Source organism: Orbicella franksi, chromosome 6 (assembly GCF_964199315.1).
Source record: "Orbicella franksi chromosome 6, jaOrbFran1.1, whole genome shotgun sequence".
Taxonomy (NCBI): domain Eukaryota; kingdom Metazoa; phylum Cnidaria; class Anthozoa; order Scleractinia; family Merulinidae; genus Orbicella; species Orbicella franksi.
In genome coordinates this window covers 30861587-30880065 of record NC_138150.1, presented here as the reverse complement: position 1 = coordinate 30880065, position 18479 = coordinate 30861587, and the positions used below count along the sequence as shown (strand labels likewise).

Here is an 18479-nt window from a genome sequence, read left to right as displayed (position 1 = left end):
CAATTCTGTCTTGAATTCCAAATATGATTTGTTTCCCACAATGGAAGGATTTGAGTTAGAGACAAAACTAGAGGTCCAGAACAATGCTTTTCTCTGACTTTCCCTTGATAAAAATAAAATTTCTCTAATCAAATAAATAACAGATATAGTAACGAGTAGTAATAAGAGAATTAACCAAATACCATTTTGTAACCCAGACCATTATTTTCTTGTTTTAACTCCCCCACCGTAATAACCAAACCTCGCTTGCTCGCTTCGGTTATTACGGTGGGAGGGAGTTAAAACAAGAAAATAATGGTCTGGGTTACAAAATTTTATTTGGTTAATCCTCTTATTACTACTGTGAAGAAACAGGGGAACGCCCGAACCGAATTAAACGAGATAACCGGGGAGAGGGATTCACTATTTAGACATAACGCGAGCTGTGTTATACTGTTCGAACACCGGACATGAACTGTCAACTTTCCAAGGCCATCCAAAACCTCCCTCCAGAGCTTCGTGAGACAATTTACAAGGAGTATCTCGGAATAAAAAGGAGGCAAAAAAAGGAAATGGGTTGGGATTAGGTACATGATGATATTGAAGAGGCGCCCTTCTGTGAAAAACGATCAAGAATTGTAAAGGTCATGTTTTGCCGTAAATGCAACTCCTGTCGCCTAAAAGGACTATGTTACGAGTGTTATAAAAATGGAGTAAAACACTATCTCGGCTACCCCATATATGACGAGAACGACTACGCCGAAATCTTTCAGAAATTTTACTGAGCGGCGGCGATATTAACCTTCGTTCGAAGCAAAAGTTTTGTTTTGAAATCTGTGAGTTGCGTGACATTTTTCTCAGTGATTTGCATGTTCATTTGCGTGTAAAAAAAAAAAAAAAAAAAAAATTGAATTAATTATCGTCGGTAATTGCGAAATCGCCTCGACCACGCGTGGCGGGAAAAACAAGTCATGTGACTTATGTTTTAAAAAGAAAATCTTATCATGTAACGGACATTCGAAGTCAAGTCAATCAACAGTCGCGAGCAAAACATCAAGATAGCAATCAAAGGGATCCGACAACCAGGAACACAAATTGTAAGTTTCGAAATCGTTTGTCGCTTCGATTTAGAATGTTGTAAATAATAATTTATCTTGTAATTATTTCAATTTTAGTTGACTACGATGTAACCACGGACGCACCGAGCCGTGTCTCTAGTTCAAATAAATCTGACAACGTTTGATCCCTGGTGGGCTAATTTTCAAAGTAAGTAGCGCCTTTAACCGCAGGAGCGAACCACTCAGAAAGACTGGAACCAAATATAAATATTCCCCAGGTCCTTGGACGAGCGGTACTGAAAACATGGAGGACAACTAACGATTTTTTTGTTTGGGCCGAAAAACGAACCAGAACAGAATTACAAAAATACGCTCAGTCAACGCGCTGTAAGTTATTTTCACCACAGAAGATGTCGAAGTGAATCGAGCAGGAGAAAACGATAAAATAACAAGATTTGATCCCAGCGTTCGATCGATCGTAACATGAAATAGTCCTTGAACAAGGGACTCAATCGAGCCCGTTTAAGTTTTCTCTGCTTCTCGCATGGCTTCAGCGACTTGATATGCTATCTGTCTGGCCTCTTTCTGCCAAACGGGCGTAGAAAGTTCCATGAAAATAAAGCAAATCGCGTGGAAAAGCACAAGCATTTTGGCCTTCAGAAGTACTGTTGGGATATAATTTATTCAGCCAATCTCTAATTATAGTTCATGATATCTTGTGTTAACTACATGTAGATTATAATATTATGATATGTTATTTCTCTTGTCTACAATATTTATATATTCTGTAACTCAAAGGTACACTCCATTGTATTGGCAGGGTAATGAGAAAAGACTGTAGAGTTTATAGTGAGGCATTTTTTAGCCTGCTGTTCTGAGGTAAGAAATTTCACATTATGCTTTGCTAAAGATACTATAATATTGCCTGAAGTTGTGAATGGCGAGCCATATCATAAACTGAACTGACTCTTTTTGTCAGGATGCCAAAGGTCAAGAGACAAGCTCAAGTCTCAATCTGTGAACATTTGAAACCAGCAGGAAGTTGTCACAGTTTGATATGCAGTTTCAAACGAAAGCCGTCAGAAGTTTTCAAAAAGATGGCAAAAAGTTGTCAAAATCTAATCAAAAACTTTCGTAGGTGGCATAGTAAGGTGAATAGCATTGTAAAATAGTGCCCTAGTGTCCAGATATGCAGTAGTTGTTTTTTACACATAAAATGCTTCTTAATTCTTACAGTAAATATAGAGATGTACTATATTCAAAATGTACTAAATTAAATCTTATTGTTATTTCAAGTTGAGAATAAACTGATTATTTATGGATCTCTGTACTCCATGCTTTTAGTTTACAGCTACAGGACTCATGATAATTGCAAGAAACTATCTCGATCTTTATCCATATGACAAGTGGAATGCAAAGGTAGGTTAATTATATTTCAATCACGTTCTGTTTTCTGAATTCAGATCATTATGTCTGCACATATCAAGCAGCTTTTGTAATCAGGAGTGTGCAATGTAAATTTGTATATTGAGAACTGTTTAGATTGGTTTCATGATTGTGATTTCTTGAGCTTACATACATGTATTACAAAGTTGAACTTCTTTTACCTGTAAACTTAGCATTCTCAAATCTGCTTTCGTCATGTTAGACAATCCCAGTGTACAACCAAGGTGAAGAATTTCAACCAAGTTCAATTGAGGTTTGTAATTACTGAGCTTGACGTCTGTTGATTAATGAGCTGTTGTTGGTCAATAGTTAACATAACATGAGTACTTGTGTTCTAATTATTTCAAACTGTTTGCAGATGGTTGATGGTGAAACCAAACCTCCTCCTTTGTTAACTGAAGCTGATCTGATCAGTCTAATGGAGAAACATGGTATAGGTAAATTGGAAAAGCTCAATTTACAAACTTGTTCAAGATTCAATGTCAACGTTTATTTTTACCGTACATTTTCCATAATAATATTCTCCTTGGATCCTTGAGAGGATTAGTTTGGAGTCATGAGTGAAGACAAGTTTTCAATATTGCCAGGAACAGTCTTATTTTTCGTTATTTTACTTTTTATTGAAATCTAGTGAAATTATATGATTATGCAAAACATTGATTGAATGTTATTCAAAGATTTCTCTTATTTAATGTAATTAATATGTTTTTCCAAATATACACTTATTATAACCATGAAAATTCAAGTTAATACAAGTTAATTCCTACCTAGTAACTTTTCAAGTCCATTCACTTAAAATTATTTATAATTCACACTCCAATGGAGTGGAACCCTGCCTTACGGCCACCCTGTTATTTATGGCCACTTTATTCTGGCCTAAACTAAAGCTCAGTCAGTCATTTTTGTATTTAAAGAACTCCTTTTAATATGGCCACTCGGTTAATATGACCAGATTTTTGTGGCCCGCTGGTGACTGTTTTAACAGGGTTCCACTGTGTCTCTGTTTAGCATAATTAATGATTGTATTTTCTGTCTAAATACTTTTGTCAGTAGTAACAGCAAATAACTAAAGGAGAAGTGAATTTTAGCGATGATCCACCTTTACAGACAAGTGAAATATTCTTGTTTTTCACCTTTTACATACAGGCACAGATGCAACTCATGCAGAACATATAGAGACCATAAAAAACAGGTGCTATGTGGGAGTGCAGCAAGATGGGACCTTTCTACCAGGACAGCTTGGAATGGGACTTGTTGAAGGTAATAGCTTCACAAAGATCTATTAAGTTGTAATTTATGAAGACTAATTAATTCTCAATATGGAATAATCATCTCAGAAACTCTGCTTTATTTTCATACAGCAGTCCTCTGTTACAATGTTGCTACCTGTTTTCTTAACTCTGCTATTTTGACCCAGAATCTGATTGTATTTCCTTGCATTTCTCTTGTATTTGAAAAGGTTATGACTTGATCGGATTTGAGCTTTCCAAACCAAGGCTGAGGTCAGAACTTGAAGCTGATTTAAAAAGGTGAGTGAGATATACCGGTTACAGCAGCATTTTCAGTTAAAGCTGATTGTTAAAAAATTTATTCCCAGCTGTTCTCAAATGTAATCACATGTTGGTAATTCTGTTAGCTGATAATAACAGAGCAATTCTGCACACTTGTTTACTCCATGTCCGCCCATATGATCGTCAACATTAGACTATCCTCAATGGTGAATTTTCTTTTATTACTGTATTATTTTATTAAATTTAATGCCTACTTTATGATCGAACTTTGCAGAATTTGTGAAGGAACAAGAAACAAAGATGGTAAGGACAATTTACAGTACTGCACACCTTATCACTGTCACCTGATCAAGTTTTTGATCAATATTTACTACTAGCAAACTGGAATCTTTTTAAACAACTATTTGATATCTTCCAGTGAAAGTGTAACGTATGTGATAGGTGCAGTTGTCAAGTTTCTCATTCTCACTCAGTCTGTTGTCAACTGCCTCCCTCACTTGTTGCATTGTCATTAGCTGCTCGACATTTATTTAACAGGATGGCCACCATGAAAAATCACCCCCTTCATTAGATTTGTTGCTGCCAAAATGGTCAAGAATACTAAGTAAAAGGAGGGAATAATTCCAACTCCCCAGATAAGAATGGAGATACAAAAACTCGTTTATAACAAGATGTCTTTCTAAACTAGTGCAGATTTTAAATTGTTTTTGTCTTACTTTTATTCGTGATTTCGATTGTAAACTTTATACTGGTATGTCTGCTGAGTCTGACTTTTTCAGTGAAGACTTCATTAATACATTCATTCAAAATAAGACAGAAGTCATCAGAGAGTTCTCAGAGACATGAAACCCTAGCCCAAAGTTGTAAAAAATTAATAAAAAGAACATTGTCAAGTAGCAATAGCGTGGTGGACGGTACTTGAGACATGTGTATGACCAAGAAAACAAGATGTAGTAGACTTGCATTTGCCATAAAATATCTGATAATTATCATTCCTGTTGTTTAGATGTACTTGTTGAACAGATAGCGAAATATAAGGAACAGTTTGTTTAAGCTGTGGAAGAGGTGGGCTTATACGTATTCTTCATTTACATGTATTCAAATTTATTTACAGATTATAATGGGACACAGTTTTCCTGGGGTGCTCAAACCTTCTTATTGAATAAATTACCTTGGCCCACATTAGGCTTCATTGTTACAGTAATCAAAAGAACATTGTTGGAAATTGTTTGGATACTGTAGGTATGCTTGCAATAAAGGCTGGAGATGAGAGTTTTATAACTATTTACAGGTCTAATAGTTACTTCAGATGTACAATATATTAAATTTTTTACATTTTCTGTACAATATTTCATGATCTAAAGAGTTCAAACCAATATATTCAGTCTGCACAAACTCTTATTTATTTTTGTGATATAAAGATTGTCTTTTAGTGGCTGAAGTGTTTTGTCAGAAAATGGTGAAACTTGCTTCAATGGTACTAATTTGGATTTAATTGTCTTTGGCTGCTCAGTTTATAGTAGGTTAATATTCAAATCAGTATTACAGACTTCTTGGAATTCATCAATTTTGGTGGTTCATGATTGGTTTGTTTTCTTTCTCTGTATAGGCAGTCAAACTGGATCAAGCCTTATCATCTTATTTTGGAGATCCTCAAGAATTTATCAATGAAGGTAAAACTTACTGTTGCATACTGTTGTATGCGTAAATAGAAGGAGAAAAATGTTTGATTGAATGCATTGTTTATGTCACTGAACATCAAGCCCAGGATAACTGAATGACAGTTTGTCAACCAGGGCATTATGCTCAAAACCGAATTAATGCTGATTACTAACTTTTTATCCTAATGCAGATCTACTCAGTGAGAAACCGAGAATTGATATTTTAGTTTACTTTCATTCGCAACGGTTCAAGGATTGTAAGAAATCTTGCTCTTACTGTATAACCAAATTCTTGGTGGAATCCGGACTCTGCTCCTGGTGTCCCAAGGTCTATCTACAAACTTTCCAAACCTTTAGTGATTTTTTTATGATTACAGTTCTTGGTAATGAGGACGAGAGAGGAACAGAACCTCTTCGCCTTTGTCCTAGATGCAAAACTGAACAAATGGTGCTCAAGAAAACTAAAGATGGCAGGTACGTTGATGTTGTTAAAATAAGTATACAAATACTTATGGCTGATGTACATGTAGTGACTGCAAATATTTACAATGATTTTCCAAGTTTTGTCATAAAACCATCAGTTTAGAGTGTTTTAACGACTTTTCTCTGCTGCTGCTGTTAGGTGCCAAGTTGACCTTCTTTTTGAAAGTAGTCACCTCGTCCACTTTTACTTTCTTCCAAACTTACTCACAGGGTTTCATTAAGGGCTGGGCACCAAGCAAATTGAGTGGCTGTGAGGATGGTTTTGTCCGCCGGGTTAGGCCATCTAGAAAAAAAGTTTTTCTTGGAGAGGAGTTCAGTTCAAAACGTTTTGCCCGCCTGTGAAAACCAGTTGCCTTCCTACTGAAAACATTAATGAAACCCCTGTAGCTTCCCAGCCAGGTTTGTAATATTTATAGTTCCTGACTTGTTAAAATGCAACAGCCTTGTTACGTTTTTCTTCTTTTGACTCTGCAGCTTCATGATAGGATGTCAAGGCTACCCAAGATGCCGTGCCAGTGCCTTCTTCCCTAAATTTGTGGTTGAGGCTGCAGTTCATGACTCTTTGTGTCAGCGGTGTCAACCAGGAGATGTACATAAAATCCGTTTCAAATTCAAGAGAGGTTCTGTTCCACCCATGATGCCTTTAGAGTAAGTTTTAAAATTTGCATTGTTTAAAGGTGGGTGGAGGATTTGTGTGATTCACCTGTGTTTGCTGCATGCCTGAGTAGCTTGAAACATCATGCAGAACATGTTGGCTTTGACCCATTTTCCTAATTTACCATCAAAATCCAGCATTTCCTCAAGGCAAGCTAGGTCTGTGTCACCAAAATTTTCCCAAATGCTTATGATGAAATAATTGTTAACCTTTAATGTTGAAAACGTGACAAAATGTTTTCTTATTGGTAAAACCTTCAGTTAAGTGCTTAAGACTCCAGAGAAACCATTGGCTTTGTTGAAAGGGACCCCTCGTGCATGAAGCTTGTTTTGTTGGCCTCTGATGATTGTATCATTCTTGCTTTGTAGATATACTGGCTGCGTTGGTGGATGTGATGATAGTCTAAGAGAGTTATTGGACCTGAAGGACTTAACGAGGCTGCCGTCAGAGTCAGGTAAAAAGCTCTATCCAGGAAATGTTCTTCTTCATTAAAAGAACTATTGTTTCACCAGATCAGTCGGAAATCCTTCAATAAGGGTAGTGTTTTCTTTTGTTTGTAGCAAAACATAGGGAATGTCTGAAATTCGATAGGAAGTTCTCTGAGCATACACGCAGGGAGAATTTCGGAAACTCAATCAGTTTAAGGTGCCTCTTCTATATCTGTTGTACTAAAGGTGGAAAATCATGGCTTAAGTCATTTGTTGGTGATAGAAGGATCATGTATTTGCCACTTCTTCTTGCTGTCATACTGTTAGCCGTTTTAAGGCGGTAGTTATTTTTTTGAATTCTTCAACATACATTCGCCACTGATTCTTATACCTGGATACCTGACCAGGTGGTTCAAATTCAGCTGGAAGAGGGAGACAAACTTCTCAGCCCAGCAACAGAGGAAACAAACATACTTCAGGGCGTGGTCGAGGCATGCCCAGCAAGACCAGAGGGAGCGGCTCTAGATCAGCTGCAACATCTCAAGTTAGAAGACCTTCTGTTCCAAGGGGAGGTATTACCTCCAATCAATCCAATAGGAATGCAGGGCGTGGTTATACACCAGCTGGTCAGAGTTGGAGACTCAGCTCATCATTTTCGGGAGGTACTTCTTCACTTAATTTTCAGCTAACGCCAAACTATAAATTAACGATCTACAGTTGCAACACGAGAAGAAGTAAAATCCTCATCTAAATGTGTGTGCTCCCGTTTTTCTTTTCAGGTTTTAACCAATTTCCTTCAGGTGACCACACTGGAGGGTAAGCTTTACAGAAATCTGCATTTGCTGCCAGCCTTCTGCTTCAATGCAACATTACCACTATACTGAGGTAATTTTTTCATCCTATTTTGTTAACTTTTACGACAGAGATGGCAATGAGAACTGTGTGGTTTGTACCTGTGCGCAACCTGCAACAACATTAACTGTAAAGAAAGATGGACCTAACAAAGGTAAGTAACATGAACACTAGTTTCAGTAGCATATAGATATATGAAGTGGCTCGCAGGAACCCATAAAACAGTGAAAGTCTATCCCATGCTAGGAGGGATCAGTAGAACTTAATCTTAGATGGCATACTGGTTCTGATTAACGCCAGGTTCTGTGTATGGTGTAACCAGGTATACTATTATTGTGTAAATATTGCTACTCCATTTTGGCAAGATGTTAATCTGTCAGATAATCTCGGCAGTTTGTATGGTCGCCCTACGAATTTGCCGTTACTCATTTATACACCTGGGTAGAGAAAGGCACACAGAGTGAATTGCATTGCTCAAGGAACACATTACTACGAAAAACCTGGAACTCTTTGCAAATTGTGCGATGGTTAACCTTCAGTAAAACTGAAAGGGACGTCATATATTTGTCGCATAAGAAGCTTACCTTAACCAGGGAAGAACTAACTGTACTGTTTCATTTTAATTTACATTCAGGTCGACCGTTCTATAAATGTCCAAACGGAGGTAATGGCTGTGGATTTTTCTTGTGGGCTGATGATAATTCAGGGAGTTCATCATCATCATTTGGCCAAACTGCGCCTCTACTGACATCCAATAACTTCAACAGGAATAATGCAGGTACATGATCATTGTTGGTTGGTCCAGAGTTTTTGTGCGAATTGAAGCTCTTTGCTTGAAAAAATTACTGTCAAATAAACAGTTTAACCAAAGTGGATAATGCGATGACCTAACGGTTAGATTATCACACGTCTGATTTGGCAGTCTAGGTTTGAGTGCTGGCAGGGGTCGATATATTGTGTTCTTGGTGAAGGCAATGTAAGTTCCCCTGTGTCTTACTCCTACAATTCATTTTCTCTACTAAGGTAAAAATGGAAAATGTCTGCTTTTGAAACTGCTCTTGTGTCTACATTGGGATCTTCCACTAATAAGTAAACTTTCCCTTACTTTAGGATTCAACTCTGGAAGAAACACAACTTTTACTGGAGTCAGGTGAGATACAATTTTTGATTAGACCATCTATACACGGGAAGTCAACACAAAAATTGTTCTGTGTCGTTTTTTTTTCTTTTTTTCTCACAACCTGCCTCATAATGTTTCTTTCATTGCAGTGGATCAATGAGTACAGACAGCTCTAATCCCTCTTGTCGCTGTAGCGAACCAGCTGTAAGGTATTACATTACACACTTAACATCTTTAGTTGTAGCTTTCAACTACATGCATATGCGAAAGTTTTCTGTTATGAAATACTGATCAACGCATCGCCAATTGGACTACTAGTAATAAAGTAAGTAGTCTGGATAATTCATAGCAATTTGACAGATTAAAAATAGAGGTTTAAAGAGATTTGAGCAACATTTTCTTAAGAAAGCTTTTACTCTATTTTCACAGCAGCCTCACACTCATGCAAGTCCATCCATTAGCTTGTTGTATTCTTCAAGTACCAATACTTGCAAGACATAACCAAAACTAACTTTCATTAAATTTCTCAGCCGCACAGTTTCCAAGGAAGGACCGAACAAGGGCCGGCCATTTTACTGTTGTGCTAAGCCGAGAGGGCAGGGTTGCGATTTCTTTGAATGGGGGGACACTGCAGAGTCATCAGCTGGCAGTAACGCGTTCAAAACAGGACGATCAGCACCAACAAACAGTGGAGCGACAAAGAAAAGAAAGTGCGGCCTTTGCCACCAGGAAGGTAGGTATTTCTTTAATTTTGTTCTAGGAATTTTCCCTCTGCTCCAAAAACAGTGCTTGATTGGTAATAAAGAATTTCTGGCAACCTCAATAGTGGTAACTTTGGGAAAGTTAGAGTGGAAAGACTTGAAAGTGCCTGAACTTCATTTATGTTATAAAAGCAATGAAGAGGCATAGTGTATTAGCAAACAAAAGCTGTTGCTTCAGTATTTTTTTCCTTGTTTGCAGGTCACACCAAGAGGACCTGCCCCATGAACAGATAACACACAGCCGGAGTAGATATTCTGTCGCTAATAATATTGATCTGTTAACGCACAATGCAAATATATTCTTTTACATCTCATGTCTTTGACATGTGGGATGCCTCAAAGAGTTCTTAGAACATTTCAGCTGTGGCTCAAGGCTTGATTCCACGTTTTACATCTTACTTTTATTACAATGTACATCCTGTAACTTCATAAAAACACAAAGGACACTTACCAAATATGCATTATGCTTCACTGTACTTGCATTACAATTATTTTAATAAAAACCATGTCTTATTGAACAATGAAAAAACAAGACTTACAAACTGGAGTATTCTTTTGTCCAGGATGAAAACTAAGTCGAGAATTCGGTTTATTGCTGATGCAGGTTAACCAGCAATCTGTACGTACTAATAACACCTCGACGATGTTCCAATCTTACCTTAGGGACGTGGATTTTATTGCGAGCAAGCTCTATTTATGTCAGTCATGTGTCACGGTTGTATTAAAATGACATTCCTTTTTTTGGCAGACCCAAATAATGCAGGTCTGATTATTTTACCCAATGGCTTCCATCTAAATGTTCACTTTACACTGATGATTTAGTACTTAGCACGGTCAGACTTTACCCTGATCTTCGGCTTGTCGAGCCAATCTTTGTACCTTTAGATGGTTCGCAAAACTGGGACTGATTCAACTGTACTCATCAAACTCTGTCACTCTACTGTGACTGAAATAGATAAGAGTAAGTTTGCCGCACGTGATCTGTTTTTGTTTTTGCAACTGTCAAATTTTAGGTTTATAAATGCGGAGGTCTTCTGCTCTTAAAATTATACGTATTGTAACAACCTCAGTTTCTGGATTAATAGTGATTGTTAATCTTGAGATGTACTCTCAGTCGTAGTTACTCCTAATCATAGGGGTGTACATTCGAGATAAACTTCGGATCAACTTCGACGAATACATCTTCCGACGACTTTTGCATGCGCAACGTAGAATTTCGAGAAATCATTTGGTTGCTACTTACATCCCACACAAATGTAGAGATCTCAATTAGAATGTATAAAATTCCGAAAAGTAGGCGAAATGTAGTTCTAACCCGCTACCTTTAACATGGAAGCAAAATGTTTCTAAAACACATTTTTGTTCGCAACCTTTATTGTTATTTGGTTATGAATCGGAATACACTGCAAAACGAAGTTAAACAAAGATACGCCAGCAAGTAATAATTCTGAAAACCATTAAAATTATAATACTTGAAAAAATGTTTGAAAAAAAACCAAACGTTTTCGACATTATGTGATTGCCATCTTCAATATAATGTCAAACACGTTTGCTTTTTTGCTTTTTTAGTCTGTTAAACATGTTTAGCCTTGTAAAACTTTTAAATCGCAAGCAGATGTTATGGACATCACAATACTTGTACATCATGTTTAAAGAGACCAGTTAAATAACTGGTTAATGTTAAAGGTTAATGTCTCTAGATAAACTGTTGGTGGTAATATCATTTACGAAGTCACTCTTGCGGCAGTCGTGGGATTACAATTTTGCCTTATATTTCGCAGTGTGTTTATGATAGCGTGTCGAATGTGTCTTATCTTCCAGCAGTAAATAACAGGATTCAGAGAGGAATTAAAGAGCAACAGGGTCTTTGCGTATAACAACAGACCCTTTAAAGCGGTACTTGGTGCAGAGATCAAACTGGCAACTAGAGCGCAATAATCTGGCAAACTACAAACTAAAAACACAAGATATACGTAGAATGTACTGACGGCAGATTTTCTCTGCCTCGCAGCACTTTCCATTTGGTTATTCTGTGTTACCTGTATTTGCTGGACTTGCATTTGTTTTGCGTGGCGTTGTACAGTGAAATAAATTTTGCAGTAAACAGTTGCTGTAATAATATAGCAAAAACTTACAATGATAATGGTGACGAGCATGGCGGTATTATTTAAGTCCGAAAGCCAAGTTGATGTAAGAAATGCACTAAAAACCCAAATTGAGATCACCACAGCAACAACACGCTTGTGAGTCACAAGTTCCTGATATCTAAGATGAAGATGAATAGCCAAGAATCTGTCGACACTTATGGCCAAAACACTAAAGAACGAAGAGTAAATAAATACGCATGAGGCTTTGTGAAGCAGGGTGCTGGTGGAATTAGCAGGACTGACCATCCGTGTAATATACAAAGGTTGGGTCAGCAAACCAACACCAAGATCAGAAACAGCAAGACTCAGGAGCAATGTTTTCAAAGGCTTTGGTACCAACGAAGTTTTCCTCATCGCGTGTATTGTTAAAATGTTCAACATGATGGCGGTGTAGGCTGAGAAAGCGTTGAACACACAGTTAACGATGACCGACGAGTAGAGTGGGTTAGTTTCGTTCATTATACAGCTTGAACTTTGAAAAATGAGCGCTGAGCAATGTTACAGTGAAGTTGTACCGTGGGCTGAGTTGTAGACGAAACGGTTTGATCAAAAAATGATGTGGTGTTTGATGCTACTTCCGGTCTAGGATTGAATGATGTATACGGGTACTAAACTGGCTTCTGTTTTAATGTAAAAAAAAAAAAAAGAAAGAAAAAAAAAAAAAAAAACACTTCTCTGTTCATTTTGCGCAACACTATGACAGGAAAACGAAGATATCTATAGTAAAGTAATGAATGATACTGAACCTAAGGTATAGTTTAGATGTTCAAGTAGAGAATTTTGCGTTTTCCATAAAAGTTGTACGTTATAGAAATGTGCTGAATTTGAATTTTCATAACAACGAACGTCACAAAGCTAGCTTCGCACGCTCTTCTCATTTCTGAAATCGGACTAAGTTCCCTTTTACCCAAAGCAGAAATTGCAATTAACAATCATGTTGAGCTTGAAGAAGTTAAACTAATAAATTAAAATGGAAAATATCTGAAAGTAAGTCTTCATACAAAACCAAATGACTTTTTTAAACAAGCATCCTAATGATGCTCAGACGGTGACTTGTTTACTTGTTTCACAAATAAACTTCCCTAACGGTATTCCAGTTTAGTTCAAAAACTATTTTTGTCTTCTGCTCATCTCTTAATTTATTTTACAACACAAATTGATTATTTCTGCAAGAGAAACTATTTGTTGTTAAAGAAGAACGTGATGAGTAAAGTTCCTTGTTAGTTAATTGAACCTTTCGTGTCATGTTTCTGTGACAACCTCAGTTGTCTGGGACCTGTCCATTGGTAAATTGCCTCCTTTGAATAGAGTTTTACGGGTCAGAAGTTCATACTATGAGTTAGTTATGGGTGCGTGTATACCTATTAATTAGGAAAACAAGAATTTCGTGCCAAAATGAAAATTATACAAATTAGAAATTCAGCTGCCCTTTTATTTGGTCATTTCTCGTTCGTATTTTCCGTATTTTAAGAATATTTATGTTTGCAAGGGGCGTTCACTTTTGTAAGAAATTGCAAATTGCAATGAAAACGTCGTTTACATTGTCGGTAAGTTTGATTGCTTTATCTAAAACAGGGGAAAAACGCATTTTACACGCAGACCATTTAGTCGCTCGTTTATTACACGCATTCTAATGAAGCTGAGATGGTCAAATATTTCGTTTTAGCCTAACGGAGCAGGCTACGCCGGTTATTTCAATTTAACATAATTGTAGAGCTGCTTTCCGTGACAGGAGTAAATGCCTCATAAAACGTAAAGATGTTTTGTGTTTGTTTGCTTCTACCTGTCATGTCAAACAATAGTCACGGAACATCTGAAAATAAACTGCTTTAAGAAGAGTTATGCGGTTAAACACCAAAAGTTCGACTAAATTATGATATGATAGCCCTTCGTTCATTTATGCTTTATGAAGAAACTGGGAATTAAACACGATGCGATTACCAAATCTCTTCCAGTCTTGTCTATTCAGTTGCGTGCGAAAATTTCACCGTAACTGTAGTTTCCCTCTTCCACAGATCAGACAGGTGCGTGGATAATTGAAGATCTTTTGATATACTTTTATAACCCTGAAATTCTCAGGACGTCCAACAAAACAAATGCACAACAACGTGTTTGTAGACCCAGATAATACATGCTTGATTGTTAACCTTTAATAGCTTTTAATATATATTTTATTTTAAGAAGTTTTTACAAAGGATCCACGTCCTTAAACTCCCTCTCAGGGTGTCTTTTATTAATCCCTGAATAAAGTCTTGTATGTATAGTGACTATGTATTGTTTTATCCAATGGCTCCCATCTAATGTTTCACTTTACTAATTACTCACTGATGATTTAGTACTTTTTACAGTCAGACGTCCTATCTAGATGAACTGTTGCTGGCGATCATATCATTTATTAAGTTACACTTCACGCGGTCCCGGGATTACAATTTGTTTAGTTTTGACTTGGAAATATATGTCGCAGTGTGTCTATGATAGCGTGGCGAATGTCTCATCTTCCAGCAGTAAATAACAGGATTCAGAGACGAATTAAGGAATGTTAGTGTCCCTGCGTATAGTAACAGATCAGTTAAAGCGGAGCTCTGAGGAGAAATCACACTGAGCTGGCAACCAGAGCGCAATAGGTTGGCAAAAAACAAACTAAAAACACGAGAAATACGTGAAATGTACTGACAGCAGAGTTTCTCTGCCTCGCGGCAGCACTTGCCATTTGGCTATTCAGTGCTACATGTATTTGTTGGGCTTGCATTTGTTTTTTGTGGCGTCGTAAAGTGAAATATATTTTTCAATTGGCAATTCCTGTAATAATGAAACAGACCCCGAAAATAATGACAACTGTGACATCGTTTTCATTTTTTGAACACAAAAACAAAGGTAATGGCCCATAAAGTACACTCAAAGTCCAAAATGCAATGACCACAGCAGAAACTCGCTTGTGAGTCACAAGTTCCTGATATCTGAGATGAAGATGAACGGCCAAGAATCTGTCAACACTTATGGCCACAACACTAAAGAATGACGCAACAGTAAATATAATTTGGGCGACGTTAAACGTGATGTGTGTGAAATAAGTAGGATTTACCATCCTTGCGATGAACAAAGGTTGAGCGAGTAAACCAACACCAAAATCAGAACAGCAAGACTCAGGAGTAATGTTTTCAAAGGCTTTGGTAACGACGAAGTTTTCTGCATCGCATAGATTGTTAAAATGTTCAACATGGTGGCGGTGTAGGCTGAGAAAGAGTTGAACACACAATTAACGATTACCGATGAGTAGAGTGGGTGAGCTTCATTTATTATACAGCTTTGAGAAAGAGCGCTAAGCGATGTTATGTACGATGAAATTGTACCGTATCTTAATAGGCTGGTCAAGTTACTGAACAAGAGATAGGTGAATATTGAAAGATGTATGGTTGGTTTGAGTGCTTTATGACGACTTACCGTCACAGAAAGCGAATAATATTAAAGCTGGCATATCTGTTTTCATGTAAAAATAAATATCAGTTGAAACCAGGCAACCTTTGGCATTCTTGTTTAAATTAATGAATCAATTTTCGTTTTACGAAAACGAAGATTTTAGTAAAATGATAAGTGCTTTTCAAGGCTTGTTGGAAAAATTGAAAAACTGGTTTTGTGTTTCTCATTAAAATGGAAGTTAGCAAAAGGTGTTGAATTTTAATTTTAATTTTCATAACAACGAGGCGAACTGTTTGTGTAAGTCAACTCGCCACCATTATGCCAAGTTCGCACAAAAATAATTTTCAACACTTTTTATTCTTTTTGCCTACCACTCATTCCCTAATTTTTATCATGATACAAATGAACGCTTCCTGCGAGACAAGTAATTTTTGTAAAAAGCATTTCGTGATGAGTAAAGTTCTTTTTTCATTAGTTCATTATGTTTTTATGTGCCATATGTTTTTGTGACAGTCTTTGTTGTCTGTGACCAGTCCTTTTGAAACCTGATTAGCTGCTTTGACTGGGGTTTGACGCATGAGGAGAGATGAGTCGGTATTATTCAGCCAGGAGTTACGAATAGACATAAAAAGTAAACAAGGAAAAACAGCAAGCAAACAAATTCCCTGCGGAAATTGGAATCGAACCTTACCAATTCAACGCTCTTTCAGTCTTTTCCCTTCCGTATAAGCAAATAATGTCCAAGAAAAACTTTCCAAGCATAATTTCGCGCCAAATAGAAATTATTGTGTTTATAATTTCCAATATTTTTTCGGAACACGCGAAATCTTTTCAAAGTTGAGGAATATATATCATTCGGATATTCCCCAGTATTCAGTCGCATCACCAGTTTAGATCAATCACCTGCAAACGAATATATTTAACGGATTATAATGCATGACAACATCGAAAATGTCGTTAGTATGCGAAACATTCTAAAACATAAAAGGAAATGATTTCTTAAACACATTTAGGGGGGACATTATCCTTTTGCAACGTTTATTTTATTTAGTTACGAATTTAGAGGAAGAAACGAAGAAAAAAAGATGAGCCAGCTATAAATTATTCTTAGAAACATAAGTTGGTTATAATCTTTTTACATATCATCTGTATAAACAGACTATAGTTCAATTGTTGCACTTACAAGATGGAAATTATCTTTACTGACTTCCTCATTATTTCCTATTGCTAATCGTATGAATGCGAGTGGAATTAAGGATTTTACACTATGAGTGATATTTGAAAATTTTCTCAAAATTGCAGGAGCCTTTGGGCGGGCGTTATTTGAAAGAATTTTAAAATATCACGAGTAGTGTAAATCCTTAATTGCTCGAGCTCATTTATTATACAACTGAGAAATTGCGAACGAGCTCGCGTAATTTAAATTAAGAATTAACGATAAACTGGCCTGCTCTCAACCGATCACAATGAACTAATTTTCCCAGTTATATAATAAATTGTAAAATTAGCTCGGGTAACAGGTTGCTCTGCAGTACAATATCCTCCTCAATATAGTAAGAGAAGAGAAGAGAAGTGAAGAGAAGAGAAGAGAAGAGAAGAGACAAGAAGAGAAGAGAAGAGACAAGAAGAGAAGAGAAGAGACAAGAAGAGAAGAGAAGAGACAAGAAGAGAAGAAAAGAGAAGAGAAGAGAAGAGAAGAGACAAGAAGAGAAGAGAAGAGACAAGAAGAGAAGAAAAGAGAAGAGAAGAAAGGAGAAGAGAAGAGAAGGGAAGTGAAGAGAAGAGAAGAAAAGAGAAGAGAAGAGAAGAGAAGAGAAGAGAAGAAAATACATGAGAAGAGAAAAGAAGAGAAGAGAAGAGACAAGAAGAGAAGAAAAGAGAAGAGAAGAGAAGAGAAGAAAAGAGAAGAGAAGAGAAGAAAAGAGAAGAGAAGAGAAGAAAAGAGAAGAGAAGAGACAAGAAGAGAAGAGAAGAGACAAGAAGAGAAGAAAAGAGAAGAGAAGAAAGGAGAAGAGAAGAGAAGAGAAGGGAAGTGAAGAGAACAGAAGAAAAGAGAAGAGAAGAGAAGAGAAGAGAAGAGAAGAGAAGAAAATAGATGAGAAGAGAAAAGAAGAGCCTTTTCTTTAAGTCCCATCATCAGGACCTTTAATGAAAGGTAGAAACAAGAAGTACATATTATATATAAACACACAAGTCGCTACGTTCTGCTACGCACTATACAAGATCTTTGCGTTTTACTCGTAATTTATATTTTGCAAACTCGTTCCATGGTCCTGGAGTAGTTTCATATAGCTTTTTCCTTTCACGGTCGTCTCCAATCGGTGTTTCTCAGTAATTCTAGATCTTTCGTCTATGCCAGTGTGACATCAGTTCAAATACAACGTACTGATGTTCAAAAGCAGCTAGCGTGTCTTACAGTTACGAATAAGCGAGTAACTCATTTGCATACAAAACTCCGCTACAATTGCGCCTGGCGATTGGCTGATTGACCAAGTGAGCGAGTGACTGATTTGCATACAGTACTCCGCTACAATTGCGCCTGGTGATTGGCTGATTGATAAGACTTCCGATTACGAGTGAGCGAGTGACTGATTTGCATACAGTACTCCGCTACAATTGTGCCTGGTGATTGGCTGATTGATAAGACTTCCGATTACGAGTGAGCGAGTGACTGATTTGCATAAAGTACTCCGCTACAATTGCGCCTGGTGATTGGCTGATTGATAAGACTTCCGGTTACGAGTGAGCGAGTGACTGATTTGCATACAGTACTCCGCTACAATTGTGCCTGGCGATTGGCTGATTGATAAGACTTGCGATTACGAGTGAGCGAGTGACTGATTTGCATACAGTACTCCGCTACAATTGCGCCTGGTGATTGGCTGATTGATAAGACTTCCGATTACGAGTGAGCGAGTGACTGATTTGCATACAGTACTCCGCTACAATTGTGCCTGGTGA

At 37.1% G+C, this 18479-nt stretch overlaps 1 pseudogene across 1 annotated transcript in view; it reads left to right on the top strand.

Annotated features, from left to right (window-relative positions):
- LOC145489377 (DNA topoisomerase 3-alpha-like) overlaps positions 1–10466 on the top strand; it is a 65053-nt pseudogene extending 54587 nt beyond the window's left edge. Inside the window, exons 3-21 of the transcript XR_014049591.1 lie at positions 2382–2456; positions 2686–2736; positions 2842–2920; positions 3630–3743; positions 3943–4012; positions 4269–4297; positions 5001–5059; positions 5604–5667; positions 6033–6129; positions 6613–6786; positions 7162–7247; positions 7629–7883; positions 8001–8037; positions 8145–8227; positions 8708–8851; positions 9184–9223; positions 9343–9402; positions 9724–9926; positions 10154–10466. The product of XR_014049591.1 is annotated as a DNA topoisomerase 3-alpha-like (transcript). The remainder of the gene's footprint in view (positions 1–2381; positions 2457–2685; positions 2737–2841; positions 2921–3629; positions 3744–3942; positions 4013–4268; positions 4298–5000; positions 5060–5603; positions 5668–6032; positions 6130–6612; positions 6787–7161; positions 7248–7628; positions 7884–8000; positions 8038–8144; positions 8228–8707; positions 8852–9183; positions 9224–9342; positions 9403–9723; positions 9927–10153) is intronic.
- Positions 10467–18479: the final 8013 nt, after the last annotated feature.